The sequence below is a fragment of the Lolium perenne genome, chromosome 7, assembly GCF_019359855.2.
Source record: "Lolium perenne isolate Kyuss_39 chromosome 7, Kyuss_2.0, whole genome shotgun sequence".
NCBI classification, from domain to species: Eukaryota; Viridiplantae; Streptophyta; class Magnoliopsida; order Poales; family Poaceae; genus Lolium; species Lolium perenne.
This window is the reverse complement of record NC_067250.2, coordinates 98,761,917-98,777,537: the sequence shown is the minus strand read 5'-3', so window position 1 is coordinate 98,777,537 and position 15,621 is coordinate 98,761,917. Positions and strand designations below refer to the sequence as shown.

Genomic DNA, 15,621 nt, shown 5'->3' with positions numbered 1-15,621 from the left:
GTCTTCCTATGGGATTGATGTATCTTTGAGTTCGAGTCTCCGGTCTGAGTTGGGGACATCGTCCAATATGTAGGTTTGAAGTGGATGAGACAATAGAGTAAGAATTTTCAAACACTTCTATAAAGCGGAGAGATAAGAATTTAGAAGTTTTGAAGAAACAAGAGGAGTAGAAGCTATGCTTCCGACTAACGAAAGAATTTGTTTGGTAAATAGTTTTTCCAAAGTACTTGTTTCCTAACTAACGTCCAGGCTAAATTAGGTCTCCTACAGTCAGGATGGCTCTGATACCAGCTCTGTGGGGACCCCGGACTAGCTGTCCGAAATACCCTGTTATGTATACAGTTCACGATCCCATGATCAGTGCGCCGTGAACACATAACCGAACTGATATCAAAATTACATCATCCTTTACAAAACGGAATAAGAAAATTACAACAAGGTCACATGACCAATCTTTACATAATCGCCTCGAAGGGCCTAATCTAATCATCAGAGTAGCGGAATCACTTCAGCAGCGCAGAGCCCAAGTCATCTGCCTTAACCCTACAGGCAACTGACTGGGAAGACGTTCCTAGCTCGCATAGACGTCGTCAACTCCTTCTTCATCTGTCGAAGTCCTCCTGTGTCCGCCAAGTAAATAGCCAGGGACAAAGCCGTGAGTACATTTGAATTGTACTCGCAAACCATCAAGAAGGTGATAACAATTCTAACTAAAGAAGACAAGAGAGGAAGAATAGTTTCTCTTGTGGATATAGCATGTGAAAGAGAATCAGTTTCTCTTGTGGATATAGCATGTGAAAGAGAATCAGTTTCTCTTGTGGATATAGCATCCCACATCACAGTTGAAGGGGACACTAAGAAAGTCCTATGACATCTCTATATCTTTGTTAAAGCAGAGTTCCTCTACATGAAACACTAGGAAGGGTCACCCTCTTTTGTTTCATTTTCCTCGACCATCTCCACATGGTCGGTACACCATCTTTCCCGTACCCTTCCGGTACTTCCAACACACATTTCCTTTGGAAATCATTTTCAAAACCAAAACTCGACACAGCTCTGTAACGGCCATCCCAACCGTCCATGACCGCGGACGCGGCTATTCGAATAGTTTTGACTCTGCAGAGTTTGCACACTTTCACCACAACTATCCGGATACCTATCGTGTGGGCATCATCCCCGCATAACGACATATGCCACGACGGATACCCGGACATAACCTTTCGCCCATTCGACTTAACACGAGGTCCTACCCTATGGAGTATGTACCTCCCCGGCACCGTGGCAGCTCACCTCCTCTAGAGCGTGGCTCCACCGCCAAGCCAGGAGACCCATAGTGTCTTCCGGACGGGTCAGCCCCGAAGGCCTCCCGTTATACTATTGTCCCAACCATGACAACCCGGACTCGGGGGTAACCGTACCCTTGTATAGTTGTGCGGTGCCTCATGCTAAGAAGAACAAACGTCAAGTTAAGCCCCGTGCCCACGTTGGAGTAGCTATGGTTGCGCTGTTTAGTTGTTCCGGGCGAATACAAAGAACCATGTGTCGTTTTTCTCAAAAACCCAAGTCACACACACCTTCCTCTTTCCAACCATCTTTGTCAAGATCCTTTCCTTTCATAAACCATACGCTTGGGTAAGATTGCCTCACCCAAGGTTTTCATAAACATTTACAACAAGGTAAACCTTGAGGGGTTCCCAATCTAAAGTTTCATGAGTTGAACTAATACAACACTATGGCCGAGATGAGGATCATCACGCCATTGAGGGTATGAAAAAGAGGTATTGGAGTGGATCATACTTGCTTGAGCTAAGCATGTATTATGACAGCACAAGAGGAAATATACTTTCAGATTTGTGGTGCTATCTAACCCAATCAATAGATAGATAGGGATGAGAATTGACCAACACCAACACCATTAAGGGAAAACAGGCATACTCATCACAATTTGAGAATACACCAAAAACATGGTATTGATACATCTACACTAGAAGGGGGTGTAGTATGAATCTTGTCCCGAGGTGGAACATATTCAAGCTAAATATAGAAAGCAAGTTGGATAGCAATGGCCATGATACCATACACCCAACCAATTACCAAGACCTTGACAAGATAAAACTACTAGAGGTACCATGCTTGCATCCAAGCATAGATGACAACAATATGGAGATCATCACACATAGAACCAAGATGCTATTGATAGCACAAGATGACATCCAAAGAGACATCATATCAGAGATCAAAAGATGGCTTGCCTTGGCTTATTTGTCCCTGGACTTCTTCAACTTCATCAATATAAGAATCCCGTCAATATAAATAAAATCCTTGTCCGAACCACTTCTTCTTCTTCTCCGGAATCGTTCGCATCTATCGTCGGAAAATATAAAAGGAACACAATCAATCACATTGCACCAATCATAACAAGCATGCAACATTCAACAATCAACAAGCAATAGCTAACCACCTTACTACGGGCTAACATACAAAGAACTTATAGATACTACAAAGCAACTAAAAGAGAACCCATTTTATTTACCTAGTAAAGGTATGAGAGTATCATAACTTAGCAATTGCCTCTCTCGGTATCACCATGGCACAACTAAGTATCCCCTGGTAGATAACATCATAAAGAGGACAAGTGCATTAGTTGGGCATTACAAACATTCATATTATTTTTTGAAACATTTTTGGAAAAGCGAGAAATCATTCTCTCTATTTTGTAAAGCTTACACAACACTACACAAGAATAGGAAGTAATTGATATGCCACACCATTTGAAGACTTAAGCCAAACAATAGAACTAAGGTTAAGTTGCAGAGGTTTTGTTTTGCAAGAATAAAACATTGGTTGACCAATTTTTAAATAAAAGAGTGGGCAAAGGTTTAAAAATAAACCAAAGAGTTTTGGTTCAACAATCCATGTCACACATACACATTAGTAACAGTAAGAAATATGCATGAACAGAGACTAACACTATTTTTCCTAGATGGCCAGTACTAATACAAGACTAACCAAATTGGATTCACTCAAAAATATTAAACCTACAAATTTAGGAATTTGTTTGAATCTGGCTGTACAGAAAACAAGATCTGTAAGCCATAAATCGTAGAAAAATCGTAAAAATTTGAGACCACTGGCATTTGAAAGATATTTAAACAGAGATGCATACAAAATTGGATTTGGGTTCAAATAGTTTCTGAAACTCTCACAAATAGATTAACAAGGTTACTGTATGTCTTTACCAATTTTTTTACAACTGGATTTTCACAACAGATAAATGTTTGAAACTTGTTGGAGATGATTAAGAAAACATACAACAGTCCTACAAAGTTGGAATCACTCAATTAGGTTCAAAGATGGATTTTTGGTGATTTAAAAACTAACAGCCATGTCTGCAGAACACACAGAACAAGTTTAATTCACCACAAATCGTACATGATTCATAAAAATATGAGGTCAGTTGCATCTGAAAGGTATTGAAAAGGTGGTTCTTACCCAGTTTGTTTCATTCAAAAATTCGTTCCCAAGCTCCTGATTTAATTCGACCAAATCAGATCTGACCAGATCTTGATCTGTGAACCATTTCAGTTTCAGGAGGTCAATCGAAGTGAAACCACCACCAAAATGAAGGTATTGAAGAGGGCTTTCACCCACAGTTGAGTTTGCTAAAAAAGGTTTAGTAAAACGGAACAAATCTAACAAACAGTGAATCTGCATGTTTACAGAACTTTATTTACCGAGGAAAATATGTAACGAATTTGAGGGTGAAACCAACGCCAAGTTGTAGATCTTTTCAATACCTATCTGCGGAACTTTGAATCACTCGATTTGGCCCTGCACACGAGTTTTGGCGGATTTTACAAAATCGTACAGAATCTGAAACAGCAAGATAGCAGAAATTACTGCAGGGATTTGGACGAACTTTGCTCAAGAACTTCAGATCTGAGGATAGCTCAAGCTTCTCCATGCTTGGACCAACATGCACCTGCATCAAGATCCAATCTTAGCAAGGGAGGAAGAAGAAGATGAGAGAAAACCATCTAGGGTTGGGGAGAAGAAGGAGAGGGAGGCTCTCATGGTGAGGAGGAGCTTGAGGGAGAGGGAGAGCTTCATCTTGGTGGCTTGCCATGGCCATGGCCGGCCATGGGAGCAAGGGGAGCACCATTTTCGTGGGGAAGTGGAGGAGGAGAGTGTGAGGGAGTGGAGGAAATAGTAGGGAGTGAAAAGAAATGAGGCAAAGGAGAGGAGGTGTGGCCGGCCAAGCTCCTTATAAAGAGGGAGGATGGTGGCTGCCTCCTCATTGATTGGGTGGGTTGGGAGGCTGCTCATTTATTGATTGGGGTAGTTGGGAGGCAAGTCTTGTTGAGGAAGAAAAATAGAGAGGAATGGCTGGCCGAAATTGCCATGCATAGACAATGGCCGGCTCCATCCTTGCCAAACATAAGTGAACAAACAAAGAGATGCACAACATCCATGTGTGTAGGCCAAGGCATGATGTTGAGGAGATGACGTCAATGAGTGACTTTAATGATGATAAGAATATGAGTGGATTCATATAGATAAAAAGAAGTGTGAGGTGATATGTACTCTAAGGATAATTCCCACCACTTTGGTTGTGACAAACATAAGATGAAAATAGATCCAAAGGTATAGTTGAAGAATAAAACTTTTTATTTGAATTCAAAATTGAAAAGATTGGCATTGACCACATGCAACAATGCATGAGCATGCCAAGGTAGATGGGTAATGTTGATTTGATGAAGTAAGAATGAAAAGAGAGAGGTGTTAATAAACATTGGTGCCAATGTTGAGGAATGAAGCACTTTGATCAAGTGATCAACTTGGCCAAAAGATGATGGTGGTGATGGTGGTTTAGACAATTGTAGAGCAAGGCTAAGAGAGATGGTGAGTGAAATAACCATACTCACAAGGATGAATATGGTGGCATAAGCCATCAACATGAGGTCAAGATGATGATGGTAAACCATACAAGAGTGAGATGTGATGAATGAATGGAAGTTGTTAATTAGATCTGGAACTTTACAGAGGTGGGTCTCCACCACTATGAGAGTTGATCAAAATGTTGGATAGGGTTTATATTGAACTTTCCTTTGAAAACATTTTGAAAGAGATCCAATGATTTTTTAAACAAAATGGGTCTACTTGCATAATAATGCCAAATAGATTTTTCCCTTGTGTTATCAAAAGGTGCAAGGATGGCACATGTACCAAAACCATGCACTTAAAAGAAGGAAGAAAATCAAATGCCTTTATAGAAAGTCTTTTTGGGTTGAAGGGAATGGGATGATACAAAATACCATCCACAATCTCTCTTGTTATTTGAAGAAAACATTTAAGGAGTTTTAATAACAAGGAGTGATTTTTGTGGCTAAAACCAGGGAAGAGAAACAATAGGGTTTTTGAGAAAGAAAACTAATTTAGGAAGGAGTGTTCTCAAGGGTAGATGGTGGCTACAAAATGTACCCATCATACCTACTCTTGGTTTTGTGGATATTAAAATTGGATTAAATAAACACAAGAGGTAAAAGAGGAAGAAGTGATCTGGTGCTGAAACATTGGATAGGATACCAGATCAAGTGATTATAAGAGTTGCAAGTGGAGGATGTGACATGTAAGATGTGGAAGTTGCAGAGGGTGTTGTATAGAAGAGATCCATGCACTGAGGTCACCAAAAACAGTTGTGGGTGCTAAGAGATCAACTGCCAAAGTTGGAATCTTATAAGTAGGCACACTCATGTTGCCATCGGGAGGGAGGTTTGATGTAGTAAAAAGAAAAACAATTCTTCCTAAGCCACCATGTGTTTTATTTAGTGAGTTGCTTGTTTAACCACTAGAGGTGTTGTTATTAAGGGTAGCTCAAAACAAAACTCAACAAGCAAATCAAGACAATTTATCTACCAACAGATCAAGGCAATTCATCATAACAAACAGATCAAGGCAATTCATGTTAATTAGTCTATAGAAAAAGTTTTTGTTCCCCCTAATTTTTGCACTTTGGATAATTAAACAAGCTTGCAAAAAGTTGGGGTGTTACATCATGCTCATCAAAACCAGCTTCCCCAAGCTTAGAATTTTCCATATCATTAGCAACAATGGTGTTCAAAGCGTTCATACTAATATGTTCCATAGGTTTTTTAATTTTCGCATCAAACCATCCATGTCTTAACTCAGGAAATAGATTAAAAAGCTCCATGTTGCTTTCCATTATGCCTAGCTAGTGATAAACAAGAAACAAAAAGATGCAATTGCAGGATCTAAAGGAAATAGCTTCGAGCACTTACAACGGCAACATAAAATAACTTAGTTACCTGGGACCAGAGTGTGAGTGCCTTTTACCTTTCCTCCCCGGCAACGGCGCCAGAAAATAGCTTGATGTGTACTCACGCTTCTTTTCCTGTAGACAGTGTTGGGCCTCCAAGAGCAGAGGTTTGTAGAACAGCAGCAAGTTTTCCCTTAAGTGGATCACCCAAGGTTTATCGAACTCAGGGAGGAAGAGGTCAAAGATATCCCTCTCAAGCAACCCTGCGATCACAATGCAAGAAGTCTCTTGTGTCCCCAACACACCCAATACACTTGTCAGATGTATAGGTGCACTAGTTCGGCGAAGAGATAGTGAGATGCAAGTAATATGGATGTATATGAGCGGTAATAGCAATCTGAATAAAATATGGCAGCGAGTAAACATGCAGTGGAACAGTAAACAAACAGTGACAACGGCGCCAGAAAATGCTTGTTGGCGTGCAGTTGATGTGGGAGATAGGAATCTTTGTGGTGTAGTTTTTCTATTCGGAGACAAGGCCTAGGGATCATACTTTCACTAGTGGACACTCTCAACATTGATCACATAATAAAACCACTCTACACTCTCTTGTTGGATGATGAACACCATTAATTGTGTAGGGCTACAAGAGCACCTCAATGCCGGAGTTAACAAGCTCCACAACATTAGATATTCGTATTTAAATAACCTTAGAGTGCATGATAGACCAACGCAATTATACCAAGTACTAACATAGCATGCACACTGTCACCATCATACTATGAAAGGAGGAATAGATCACATCAATACCATCATAGTAATAGTTAACTTCATAATCTACAAGAGATCACAATCATAAACTACGCCAAGTATTACATGATGCACACACTGTCACCATTACATCATGGAGGAGGAATAGAGTACTTTAATAACATCACTAGAGTAGCACATAGATTAATAGTGATACAAAGCTCATATGAATCTCAATCATGTAAGGCAGCTCATGAGATCATTGTATTGAAGTACATAGGAGAGAGATTAACCACATAGCTACTGGTACAACCCTTAGCCTCGAGGAAGAACTACTCCCTCCTCATGGGAGACAGCAGCGGTGATGAAGATGGTGGTGGTGTCGATGGAGATGCCTTCCGGGGGCACTTCCCCGTCCCGGCGGCGTGCCGGAACAGAGACTCCTGTCCCACAGATCTTGGCTTCGCGATGGCGGCGGCTCTGGAAGGTTTCTCGTACCGTGGCTTATTCGTATCGATGATTTAGGTCAGGGGGCTTCTTATAGGCGAAGAGGCGGAGTCGAAAGGGCTACGGAGCCGCCACACAATAGGGGGCGCGCCCCCCCTTGGGCCACGCCGGCCACCTGTGTGGGCCCCCTGTGGCTCTCCTCTGGTGGCTCTCGAGTGTTCTGGAAGCTTCGTGGAATTATAAGATGCTGGGCGTTGATTTCGTCCAATTCCGAGAATATTTCCTTACTAGGATTTCTGAAACCAAAAACAGCAGAAAACAGGAACTGGCACTTTGGCATCTCGTTAATAGGTTAGTTCCAGAAAATGCATCAAAACGATGTAAAGTGTGAACAAAAACATGTAGGTATTGTCATAAAACAAGCATGGAACATAAGAAATTATCGATACGTTGGAGATGTATCAAGCCCCCGAGGCTATGAGCAAATACTTGTATTTGATCATAGGCTCTCGCCATTTCTATTTTGTCATTCTTCGAATTTTTCATTTTTTCCAGAGTAGCCCCCGACCATTTGATCAAAAACTTGTATTTGATCAAAGGCTCTCGAAATAATCCACAATCTTCTGCTGTCGCCATTCTTAAGAAGCTGCTTAGCCGAATTTTTCCTCTTGTCAAGGTGACATCACTGCTGACGATAGCCACGACCGCTATATCGTGAAAACGCGAGAATTACTCTCTCGCTGCCTTGCGGGCCCAAATTGCCCATCAAGCTGACACGTCGCGCAAGTGGGGGACACACGTCCTCCGCTTTTTCTGGCGCACGTACTGTAACTCCTGTTCTTTCTCGTCTGAATGAAATTACTTTTTACCCCTTGTCCACGTGTACACCATCTGCCCCGCAATCTCTTCATCCATCGGCGCGTCGATTCACCGCACCTCTATATAAAGTCATCGTCTTCCTCCATTAGCACTTTCGCTTGCGCCGCACCTCTGCTTCTCCTCTGCCAAATCCTCCATTGCTCCTATTGCCTCAAGCGCTCAACCACGCTCACACCTCTCTCCTTCGTGCTCATTGATGCCACCTCGCGCGCGTCTGACCAGGCATAGCACTCCGGAGTCCAAGATGGCCGCCGAAGATCTAGAGTAGGAGAGATCCAAGATCTCGAACCAGGACATGAACCTGCTGAAGAAGCTGGGGTTCACCAAGAAGGAGAAGGCGCTCTGCTTCCCCAAGGAGGAGAGCTATCCAACACCTCCAATCGAGTATCGGGTCAGTTTTGTTGACCATCTCATCCGAGGTCTTTCTCCCTCCATCCACGAATTTCTTCGGGGTCTTCTTTTTGTCTATGGGCTTCAGCTACACCAGCTGACGCCCAACTCTATCCTCCACGTGTCGATTTTTATCACACTGTGTGAGTGCTTCCTCGGAGTCCAACCTAATTGGGCTCTGTGGAAGCGTATCTTCTGCCTCCGCCGTAATGGCTCCCACAATGCCGCCTACAACATTGGCGGCGTTATTATCTATGTTCGTTCTGATGTCGAATACTTCGATGTCAAATTTTCCGACTCCGTCCAAGGTTGGCGGAAAAGATGGTTGTACGTTCATGAAGAAAGCTCCAATTCAGTGGAGGACAACATCTCCCCTTTTGACGGAGGAGCCAAAATCCTTCACCGCCGTTCCTGGGATGCTGAAGCTACCGAAGCTGAGAAGTTGGCGACAGAAGCGCTAATGACTCGCATACACGAGCTACAAAATACCCGCGGCAAGGAACTGTCGGGTGTTGAGATCACCGCGTATTTCCTTAGGATTAGAGTGCAGCCTCTCCAGGCTCGCAAAAATCCCCTCTGGATGTATGCTGGTGAAGAAGACGTCGACAGGCTCTCGAAAGACCTTCCTTTGAAGGATTTCGAGAAGCTTATCCGAAGAATCTCATCGCTCAGCAAGAAGGATACCATTCCATCTTCTTGCCGCATTACGCCATATAGTAGCGCCAACCCCCTTCCCGAGGTAATTTTTCCTTTTGGTAGTTATACTGTCTTGTCGAGTTTTATTTTTGTCGACTACTATTATGCTAGCTTTTGGCATAACTTTTTTTTATCGACACTCTTTCTTTGTTTCAGAACCACCCTGTTCTTGCTTCTCTTCCTCCTCTTCCTGAGGGTGGAGAAGTTGAAGATCGTACCGTTGTCGATGATGACAACCAAGGTACCTCACGCCCTGAGAGCGAAGTCGCGGGTTCTCACAAATCCGCGCCTTCCTCTGAAAAAGAAGCTGAGTCTGAGGCCACTGCCTCGACACACTCCCTTCCTTCCGTTGTTTCTCCAAGGAACAAGAGGAAAAGGGATGAAGTCGAAGATTCCGGCATCTCCAAAGCCGAAGAAGCTGGTCCTTCAGAGAGGAAGGCGGCTTTCAATCCGTATGATGATGCCCTCATCAGCTCGTAAGTTCTCTATTGCTTCTTGTTGTTTTGCTTTCGATGTTTTTGTCTATCTTGCTTCCTTCATTGTCGCCAATTTACTGCAGTGGTGACGAAGAAGAAGCGCAACCTATTGTCACGACTGCTCGAACGAGCACGTCGCGTACTTTGGTTATTTCTGAAGTGCAGGCTGATGAAGATGAATCTTCGCCTCCTAAGCAAAACACCGAGCAGCCAACTCCTCCTGCAAGCCCCCGTGCCCCTTCGCCAAAAAGGGCAAGGGTTGAATCAATCACGGAGCCTGCCTTACAACTGGGTGGCTCCACGACTTCTCTTCTGGATGATGTAAGTCCCTCCTCCTTTTTTGTGCAAAGTAGTTTCTGATGCTATTGACTCTTTATTGTTTGCTTCTTTGTTGCTTGTTGCTGTCGAACTTTTTACCATATTGACACTTTCTTTCTCTATCTTTCTTTGCAGCCTTTGATTAAGGAATTCATCCGCTTCGGTACCCAGTTCGTCGGGTACCGTGATCATGCTAACAAAGCTGAAGGTACTATTTTGCTGCTTCTTCTGGCAAATGACTTCTCGCTCCTTTCTTGTCGTGATTTCGACTAGTTTTGACTATTTTGGCAGAGAATCTTGCGGAAGCAAACAAGCGTGCTGATGCACTTGCTCAAAAACTGGAGCAAAGTGAAAAGGCTCATAAGAAGGCTGAAGCAGATGCTAAGAAGGCTAAGGCAGATGCTGCTGCTGTCGAAGATCTTCGGAAGAGGCTTCATGACGCAGAAACTGCTTTAAGCAACAAAGTAACTGAACAAGCTGCTCGAGAAGAAAAAATCCTCAGTCGCTTGCAGTCGCAGAGTCGACGTTTTGTTAGTAAGTGCTCGAATCCTTGTGCATTTCTTCAGGTTACTTCACGTTTTTCGAGCATTCTTATTGACGAACTATCATTTGCTTGTTTTCAGGGAGAACTCATCAGGAATACGAAGTGGATGGTCCTGAAGGCGATGAGCTTCTCGACGCGCTTTCTCTTCTTGAAATCCATGGGGATGAAGCACGCGAAGGCCTTGCTGACGCTGAAGCAGGTATGTCGAAGCTCTTACCCTATTTCTTCCCGAAGAAAGAGGAGCCCAACACTTTTACTGCTCTCGCCGAAAGCTTCAATGTGCCAGAAGATCTTGGGCTCAAACTTCGCCAAGAAGGCCTGAAGATTGGTGTTGAAGGCACCATCGTTCTGATTGCTGATAGCCAGCAAAATGTCGTCTGGACTACAGTTGGCGACATAGGAGAGATGGAGATGAAGAAGTGGCAATCTCTAATTAGAGCTGCCAAGCCCCCCTCAAAACCGACCTCGCCTACCTTGGTGTCAAGCCAACTCCTGCTCCAAGCACATCCAAGCCAGAGGTCAAGTAGACTGATACGTCTCCAACGTATCGATAATTTCTTATGTTCCATGCTTGTTTTATGACAATACCTACATGTTTTATACATACTTTATGTCATATTTATGCATTTTCCGGCACTAACCTATTAACAAGATGCTGAAGAGCCAGTTGTTGTTTTCTGATGTTTTTGGTTTCAGAAATCCTAGTAAGGAAATATTCTCGGAATTGGACGAAACCAACGCCCAGGATCTTATTTTTCCACGAAGCTTCCAGAAGTCCGGAGGAGAAATGAAGTGGGGCGATGAGGCGCCCACACAACAGGGCGGCGCGGCCAAGGCTGGGCCGCGCGGCCCTAGCGTGTGGGGCCCTCGTGGCGCCCCCTGACCTACCCTTCCGCCTACTTAAGCCTTCGTCGATAATAACTCCAGTACCGAGAGCCACGATACGGAAAACCTTCCATAGACGCCACCGCCAATCCCATCTCGGGGGATTCAGGAGATCGCCTCCGGCACCCTGCCGGAGAGGGGAATCATCTCCCGGAGGACTCTACACCGCCATGGTCGCCTCCGGAGTGATGTGTGAGTAGTTCACCCCTGGACTATGGGTCCATAGCAGTAGCTGGATGGTCGTCTTCTCCTAATTGTGCTATCATTGTTGGATCTTGTGAGCTGCCTAACATGATCAAGATCATCTATTTGTAATGCTACATGTTGCGTTTGTTGGGATCCGATGAATATTGAATGCTATGTTATGTTGATTATCAATCTATCATCTATGTGTTGTTTATGATCTTCCATGCTCTCCGTTATTAGTCGAGGCTCTGGCCAAGTCGTTACTTGTAACTCCAAGAGGGAGTATTTATGCTCGATAGTGGGTTCATGCCTCCATTAAATCTGGGACAGTGACAGAAAGTTCTAAGGTTGTGGCCACTAGGGATTAAACACCAATGCTATGTCTAAGGATGTATTTGTTGATTACATTACACACCATACTTAATGCAATTGTCTGTTGTTTGCAACTTAATACTGGAAGGGGTTCGGATGATAACCTGAAGGTGGACTTTTTAGGCATAGATGCATGCTGGATAGCGGTCTATGTACTTTGTCGTAATGCCCAATTAAATCTCACACTACTCATCATAACATGTATGTGCATTGTCATGCCATCTTTATTTGTCAATTGCCCAACTGTAATTTGTTCACCCAACATGCTATTTATCTTATGGGAGAGACACCTCTAGTGAAATGTGGACCCCGGTCCATTCTTTTACATCGAATACAATCTACTGCAATACTCGTTCTATTGTTTTCTGCAAACATCATCATCCACACTATACATCTAATCCTTTGTTACAGCAAGTCGGTGAGATTGACAACCTCACTGTCACGTTGGGGCAAAGTAATTTGGTTGTGTTGTGCAGGTTCCACGTTGGCGCCGGAATCCCTGGTGTTGCGCTGCACTACACTCCGCCGCCATCAACCTTCAACGTGCTTCTTGGCTCCTACCGGTTCGATAAACCTTGGTTTCTTACTGAGGGAAAACTTGCTGTTGTACGCATCACACCTTCCTCTTGGGGTTCCCAACGGACGCGTGTTGTACGCGTATCAAGCTCTTTTTCTGGCGCCGTTGCCGGGGAGATCAAGACACGCTTTAAGGGGAGTCTCCACTTCCAATCTCTTTACTTTGTTTTTGTCTTGCTTTATTTTATTTACTATTTTGTTTGCTGCATTATATCAAAATACAAAAAAATTAGTTGCTAACTTTACTTTATTTACTATCATGTTTGCGTTCTCCATATTAAAAACACAAAAAATTAGTTACTTGCATTTACTTTATCTAGTTTGCTTTATTTACTATTGCTAAAATGGGTACTCCTGAAAATACTAAGTTGTGTGACTTCACAAACACAAATAATAATGATTTCCTATGCACACATATTGCTCCACCTACTACTACAGCAGAATTCTTTGAAATTAAACCTGCTTTACTAAATCTTGTTATGAGAGAGCAATTTTCTGGTGTTAGTTCTGATGATGCTGCTGCCCATCTTAATAATTTTGTTGAATTATGTGAAATGCAAAAGTATAAGGATGTAGATGGTGACATTATAAAATTAAAATTGTTTCCTTTCTCATTAAGAGGAAGAGCTAAAGATTGGTTGCTATCTTTGCCTAAGAATAGTATTGATTCATGGACTAAATGCAAGGATGCTTTTATTGGTAGAAATTATCCTCCTGCTAAAATTATATCTTTGAGAAATAGCATAATGAATTTTAAACAATTGGATAATGAGCATGTTGCCCAAGCATGGGAAAGAATGAAATCTTTGGTTAAAAATTGCCCAACCCATGGACTGACTACTTGGATGATCATCCAAACCTTTTATGCAGGATTGAATTTTTCTTCGCGGAACCTATTGGATTCAGCTGCTGGAGGTACTTTTATGTCCATCACTCTAGGCGCCGCAACAAAGCTTCTTGATAATATGATGATTAATTACTCTGAATGGCACACGGAGAGAGCTCCACAAGGTAAGAAGGTAAATTCTGTCGAGGAAACCTCCTCCTTGAGTGATAAGATTGATGCTATTATGTCTATGCTTGTGAATGGTAGGACAAATGTTGATCCTAATAATGTTCCGTTAGCTTCATTGGTTTCCCAAGAAGAACATGTTGATGTGAACTTCATTAAAAATAATAATTTCAACAACAATGCTTATCGGAACAATCCTAGTAACAACTATAGGCCATATCCTTATAATAATGGTAATGATTATGGTAATTCTTATCTGAATTCTTACAACAATAATAGGAATGCACCCTCTGGTCTTGAAGCCATGCTTAAATAATTTATTAGTACACAAACTGCTTTTAACAAATCCGTTGAAGAAAAGCTTGGCAAAATTGATATACTTGCTTCTAAAGTCGATAGTCTTGCTGCTGATGTTGATCTTTTGAAATCGAAAGTTATGCCTAATGAAAATAAAGATATTAAGTCATTTGCTACAGCAAACGCCATCCAAGTTCGAATTAATGAGAATATACGATTGATGGCCGAATTGCGTGCTAGGTGGGAAAAAGAAGAAAATGCTAAAGATAACAATGTAGCTAAAGTTTGGACTATTAATACCACTAGTAATGCTAATGCTTCACATGGTTCTGCACCTCCTACTATCAATGGTAAAATAATTGGTGTTGTCAATGTTTCTACTTCTAATGCAAAGCCTGCAAAACTGCCGGAACCTGCTAAAACTGCTGAAATTGCTTGTGATAAAACTGCTGAAATTTTTTCTAATGTTGGCGACAATGATCCCATTGCTTTAGATCATAATGGTTTAGATTTTGATGATTGTCACATCTCTGAAGTTATAAAGTTCTTACAAAAACTTGCTAAAAGTCCTAATGCTAGTGCTATAAATTTGGCATTTACGAAACATATTACAAATGCTCTCATAAAAGCTAGAGAAGAGAAATTAAACTTGAAACTTCTATTCCTAGAAAGTTAGAGGATGGTTGGGAGCCCATCATTAAGATGAAGGTCAATGATTTTGATTGCAATGCTTTATGTGATCTTGTTGCAAGTATTTCCGTTATGCCTAAGAAAATCTATAATATGCTTGACTTGCCACCATTGAAAAATTGTTATTTGGATGTTAATGTTGCTGATAATTCTACAAAGAAACCTTTGGGGATGGTTGATAATGTTCGCATTACGGTTAACAATAACCTTGTCCCCGTTGATTTTGTTGTCTTGGATATTGAATGTAATGCATCTTGTCCCATTATATTGGGAAGACCTTTTCTTCGAACTGTTGGTGCTATTATTGATATGAAGGAAGGTAATATTAAATATCAATTTCCTCTCAAGAAAGGTATGGAACACTTCCCTAGAAAGAGAATGAAGTTACCTTTTGATTCTATCATTAGAACAAATTATGATGTTGATGCTTCGTCTCTTGATAATACTTGATACACACTTTCTGCGCCTAGCTGAAAGGCGTTAAAGAAAAGCGCTTATGGGAGACAACCCATGATTTTACTTCTGCACTTCTGTTTTATATTTGAGTCTTGGAAGTTGTTACTACTGTAGCAACCTCTCCTTATCTTAATTTTGTTGCATTGTTGTGCCAAGTAAAGTCTTTGATAGTAAGGTTCATACTAGATTTGGATTACTGCGCAGAAACAGATTTCTTGCTGTCACGAATTTGGGTTGAATTCTATGTAGGTAACTGAGAAAAATCTGCCAATTTACATGAGTGATCCTCAGATATGTACGCAACTTTCATTCAATTTGAGCATTTTCATCTGAGCAAGTCTGGTGGACCTTAAAAATTCGTCTTTACGGA

General features: G+C 42.0%; 1 long non-coding RNA gene across 4 annotated transcripts; it reads right to left on the bottom strand.

Moving 5' to 3' along the window:
- Nucleotides 1-1,837: 1,837 nt before the first annotated feature.
- LOC127316525 (uncharacterized) lies at nucleotides 1,838-4,319 on the bottom strand. Of its 4 annotated transcripts, XR_007860470.2 has the most exons (5): nucleotides 3,920-4,319; nucleotides 3,735-3,831; nucleotides 3,493-3,569; nucleotides 2,534-2,607; nucleotides 1,838-2,364 (listed from the first exon to the last, which is right to left on the bottom strand). It is a non-coding gene; the product is annotated as an uncharacterized lncRNA (long non-coding RNA). The 4 variants fall into 4 exon arrangements; XR_011748481.1 differs by lacking the exon at nucleotides 3,493-3,569 and having other exon boundaries at nucleotides 3,920-4,317; XR_011748483.1 differs by lacking the exons at nucleotides 3,493-3,569; nucleotides 3,735-3,831 and having other exon boundaries at nucleotides 3,901-4,314.
- Between the last annotated feature and the right edge of the window lie 11,302 nt (nucleotides 4,320-15,621).